Here is a 6,000-nt window from a genome sequence, read left to right as displayed (position 1 = left end):
ACAACACTCTTGAACCATGTTCTGTAACCTTGCCTTGATGGATAGAATCAATTGTACATCATTCACTTAGAACTCATTGTATTCTGGAAAGTGATACCCCATCTTCCATGGAGTGCTCCCTCCAAGTTGGAAACACATTAGAAAAGTCTTTTCTGTCACTTTGTTGGTGCCATAATTTTGGGTGATAGGACAAGGTCACATGCTTATTGATTTTCTTAGTTATGTTATTAGATTGTGGTGAAGAGACACCACAGCCAAGACAACTTAAAAAAGAAAGCATTTAATCAGGGCCTTGCTTACAATTAAAGAGGCTGAGTCCACGTCCTTTGTGGTAGGGAGTATGCTTGTAGACAGGCAGGCATGGTGCTGTAGGAGTAGCTGATAGCTTCCATCTTACCCATGAACAGGAGGCAGAGAGGGAGATACTGAGTCTAACTTGGGATTTTGAAACCCTAAAGCCTATCTCTGGGGACACACCTTCTCCAACAAGGCCACACCTGTTTCAACAATCTCCTATTTCCTCCCAAAACAGTTCCACTTCCTAGGGACCAAGCATTCCTATGTATGAGTTTATGGGTCTCATTTAAAATCACACCTTATCAAGACTTTCAGCCACGCCTAGTTCAAAAGTCCTGTACTCTCTTGTTATGATGTATTTTCTGGTCGTTGGTGTATGCTTTTCATGTCATGCCTCAGGGTTCCAATCTTTTCCAGTTCAGTACCTGATCTTGGTATAGCAGATATGCTGAGACTGAGAATTCAACCACTTACATAGTTCTTCTTGGTCAGAATCATATCACATCCTTTTTCTTCTCTTATGGTTTTGCTATATTCTGCTGCCTTAGACTATTTTGTGCTACTGTAGCAAAATACTTGAGACAAGGTAATTTATACAGATCAGAAGCTTATTTACTCACACTTCTGAAGGATGTGAAACTCAAAACCATGATATCAGCAGGTTTCATCGGCAGGTAGAAAGACAAATTAATCAAATACTATGTGAAGTTTCTTTTAGAAGGCAGTAAACTTCCTGTTCCAATTACCTCTTAAGAGTTCCACTCAATCCCATCCCTTGGTAACAAGGTACTTTGAGAATGGACACTTTTCAGGCATGGCAACCAAGGCAGCTGCCAGTAATGGTGTTCAACACCTAAACCTGGCAGCTTTAATTAGTGACTAGTCACCCTAAGCCAGTCAATGCTTCCTGTTAGTCTGTTTCTAATGTTTTAATCAAAACTAGTGGCAACCATCAAACTCCATAGTCTTATATAATTATACTTCTCCCATGTCTCCTAAGTACCTGAGATACTGCAAGAGTGGTATTCCATCCCAGTTCAATATAAGGAAGGCTTTATTACTTGCATTGCTGCCAAGCAAAAAGTATTATATACTTTTTGCCTCACAGTAGCGATGGTTTCTGTACTGTCAGCTGTAGAGCAGGTGGGTTAGTTCAGTGTCCCATTGTCTTGTTTCACTCTGGTACCAACAGATACAGTTCGGGTTCCCTGGAAAACAGTCTAATATTTACGATTAGCATGCAAGAGTATTGTGATATACTTCTGAGAATACCTGGAGGGAATCAAGGATGAAGGAAGGATGGATGGGAATAGGGAGGAAGTATAACTAATAGTTAAAACAATTTAGTTAAATTAATTAGTTAGTTTAATCAATTCCATTAATTGCGTAAGGGTCTCTAATGTTAAACTATCCCTTTTTTTAACAAAATAATACAGGCTGACTTATTTTTCTCTCCCCCCACAGCACTGAACACTCAGGAATAGGAAGCGAGTTGGTTTCTTAGTCTCAGGACACAGCTGATCTATGATCATCTAAATACTTGTGTCAGACATCTTAAGCGTCTCAGTCCATGTAACTGCAAGGTGAATTCTGCTGAAAACTATATAAAATATTATATTCCATACTTCTCAGATTTACTGAAAATAGTGTTGTTTGTGAATTGCTAAGAATATACAGAAACTTAGGATTCAAAGGGAATGGGAATCAGGTTTCATCATGTGAATTACAATTTCTTTGAACTAAATAAAATGAGTGATTTTTGTGACTTTTTATTCTTTTACGGTTGCCTTTAACATAATGTTTAGATTATACTCACTGCACATGTTGTAACAATGACACAGAGAAGAGGTGAAATACACAACTATGATAAACGTTCTTGGTTACACTCCAGAACTTGAGAGTAAGGCCTTAATACTGAACACACAGCATAGTTGACTCATAGAACAAAGAGGCTTTTACCTAAAAGCTTTATCTATACTTCTGGAAGAGGCAATGTACCTTATAGAAGGAGAAAACCAGCCATCAGTCTTAGCCAGATTCGAGTCTTCTGAGCTACAGTAATGACTGGCCTGGCAAGACATGTCTATTGCTGCAGTGGTTTCCTGATCATCACTGGAGTGTCCAACTGCTTTCTGATTTAAGTCAGGCTCCATGATAAATATGGGGTCATACTTACAACCACTAGATAGCCACAAACCTATGGTGAGCAGGTCATTAGCCTCAGAGATATTTGGGGAAGGATGGTGAATAGGGTCAAACACATTTTGTTAGAATTCTCAAAGAACCACAGAAGATGGCCTAGTCCGCCATCATTGGGAAGAGAGGCCCCTTGGTCTTGCAAACTTTATATGTCCTAGTACAGGGGAATGCCAGGGCCAAGAAGTGGGAGTGGGTGGGTGGGGGAAGGGCGGGGGGCAGTATAGGGGATTTTCAGGATACCATTTGAAATGTAAATGAAGAAATTATCTAATAAAAATTGAAATAAAAGTATATTCAAAGACATGTTTTCTAATAAAGAAGACAAGGCATATTTTCAATGCTATCTCTATGAAATTAATGTACTTGTCAATGACTACACTTGGACCAACACTTGAATCAGTTCTTATCATACTGTGATGAGAAAGGACTTTACAACGTATCTTAGGCAACAAACTCCCCCAAATAAGTTGAAGCAACCTTCAGACCATATGTCCCCAAATATAAAATAAATATAGGTGAAAGCGTCATTTAGAGTAAGTAAGAAATAAGATTTACCAACTTTTGAAAACTTCTTATCTTTTTGGTTATTTGTTAATTTTCTTTTAAAACCATTCTTTATTTTAGGTATAACAGCACAACTTAAACCTTAATAGTATAACAGAATGGTTTGTTACAGTTTTAAACACAAGAAAATATCCTATTTCAAAACCTTTCCCCTAGAACAATTTTAAATGACTGCTTTTTCCAAGCGGGTCAATGTCTTAGTAAATTTTTCTTATTGTTGTGATAAAACATTGGCAACTTATAGAAGTAGATATTTAATATGGGCTTATGGCTTCAGAGAGAGAGAGAGAGAGAGAGAGAGTCTTGGAATTGTTTTAGTTTTCTGAAACTTCAAAGTCTGTCCCCAGTAATGTACCCTTTTCCAACAAAGGCTACACTTTCTAATCTTTTCCAAATGGTTTCCCTAATTAGGACCAAGAATCTCCATATATGAGATGTGGTAACTGTCAAACCATCACAATCAATATGCCAAATATATTCAATGACTAATCGTAGTCATTGACAATTACTTACTTAATTAATTAATGTAACAGGGATTAAAAGAAATATTGACTTTCCCAATCACTGCTTCATAGGAATAACACATGGAATTCTCTCAGACTGAATATTGTGAAAATAATAAAATTGCCTTTACCAAAAGTTAATTTTCATTAAGTATTACCATGCCATAGAGCTAGTAAAGTCTCAAAACCAGAGACTGACACTAGCATAATATCTATAAACTTATTCTATTTTTAAAGGTTCATGCAGGAGGTGGAATGTTCTCAAAGTCATAACTCACACACAGATTCAAGAGATCTATTTTGATTCTATATTGGCCAAAGTCAAATATAGAATTTACATTAACACAAAGTATTTCATGCTCCCCTAAATATTCTTGTCTTTTCTATCACCTCATCCCAGTCCCCTGTCAATCAAATGAAATTATGCCATAATAAGTATATCTTATTCATGGAAACTTGTGGCATATGATTTTTTGGGTTGATCTCTTTTCACTTAGTATCCTTCCTTTAGAACCATTAAGGTGTTACTTAACAATATTGATACATAAGAATATATCAACATTTCTCTAGGCATCTGCTGACAGGACACTTGATTCTTTTACTGTTTTCATTTTTTATATCAACAATAAATCTCCTGTAAATATTTATGGGTAGGTTTATATTAAAAACACTTAACTTCATTCTTCTGAGAACAATATTCAAGAATATAAGTATATAACAATGTAAGAAACATGTTCAATTTCATAAGAAACTTCTAAACAATTTTCCCCAATGGCTGTGAAGTTTTACATTTCATGGAGCTTTGAGTGAGGAATGCCCCATAGGTTTGGGTAGTTTTGGACACTTGGTTGTAATTTGGTGATACTACATGGGGAGGACTAGGGGGTCAACCATTGGAGGTGGACCTGGAAATATATAGCCTCTCTCTGCTTTCTGTTTGCTCTGTCTGCTGGGTGTTGGAGGTTGATATGTGATTGTTAACAACTTTCTGCTCCTCTTGGTGTTTCTTCTGTTTGCTATTATGATGCTCCACCATGATAGACTCACAACCTTCTGTAGTCAAACCCCCAAATAAACATTCTTCCTTGATTTACCTTGGTCATGGTATTTTATCACAACAGCAAAAAGAATATCTAATATGCATATTTTTTTACCAAACAAATAAAAGAACACACAATTTGTCTTCCTCTCATTCGCATTTAGCATTACCACTATTTAATTTGACTGTTCTATGGGTCCACGGTGGTACTGCACCGCAGCTCTGATTTATTTTTCTCTAACATCTAATGATTTTGTTAAACTTGAGTTTTGAATTGAACAAACTGTCTGAGTTACTATTTCTCAATCTTTGGCATTTATCCTTTTGCTATATTATAGTCTTATGAGACTTTCATATTATTAAATAATATAAGACTCTTCAAAAGCAGAATATTTCTAAAATTATTCATTAATTACTGACTACTAGCAAGATTCTTTCTAACTATTCGTAATTGATAATATTAAAAATATATAGATCATTAAAGCATAGAAATTTTACTTAGTAGGAGACCATGGTCCAGGAATATCAATAACTTATTCAAAACTATTTTTCTTCTGGAACCAGAATCTAGTCATCCAGGATCCTGATCAGTACCCCTTTATCACCATGATGTTTTGTTAAAATGACTCTCCGTATTGTGTGTGTGTGTGTGTGTGTGTGTGTGTGTGTGTGTGTGTGTGTGTGTGTAATTTTCTTCCCTTTCTCTGATACTTTTATTCTGTGGCTGGATATCCCCCAGAGGCTTCCACATGCTTCACGTAAGCACGGTACTACTGTGGCACATCCCTAGACCATTTTGTCTGGTCTACGCCCAATATATCCAATACTATGTCTGAGTCTTTGTATTTCACCTTGTTTTCATGTTTACATTTAATATTCAACATCATGAAATAAATAAGTGAGCTCGTTAGCATATAATTTAACAAGACGTGAACCATCATGGGTGGGTTCAGTACCCCTATAAAAGAGGGCTATGCACCTTGCTTCCTGCTTCTTTCATGTCTGGATATAGAAAAAAAAAGACAAGTTCTGTGTTGTAGCAAATTGTTCTAACTTATCCAAATCTTCCTTCTTCGTATATCAGAATTCCCAGTCTGTGGAGCTGTGAACAATACTTATCTGTGGTTGATAAACTACCCTCTCTATGCAACTCTGTAAAGTAACTCCAACAGACTGAGACCAATTTTGATAAAGCTGGAGCAATTCACCTATATGTGGCGATAAGGAGGAGAAATAAGGGTCACAAGCAAGCGTGGACTTTTCTGCCTTCTCAACACTTCAATCTGATAGATCTGAAGCACTGCAAGCAGCATGCCTCAAGTTTCAAACTTCTCAAGTCTATCTAACCTTTAACATAGTGTACAGTTGCTCATGGAAGAGAGAAGATAAAAATGCCTG

The sequence above is a fragment of the Mus caroli genome, chromosome 1, assembly GCF_900094665.2.
Source record: "Mus caroli chromosome 1, CAROLI_EIJ_v1.1, whole genome shotgun sequence".
NCBI classification, from domain to species: domain Eukaryota; kingdom Metazoa; phylum Chordata; class Mammalia; order Rodentia; family Muridae; genus Mus; species Mus caroli.
Note: the sequence above shows the minus strand (reverse complement) of the source record.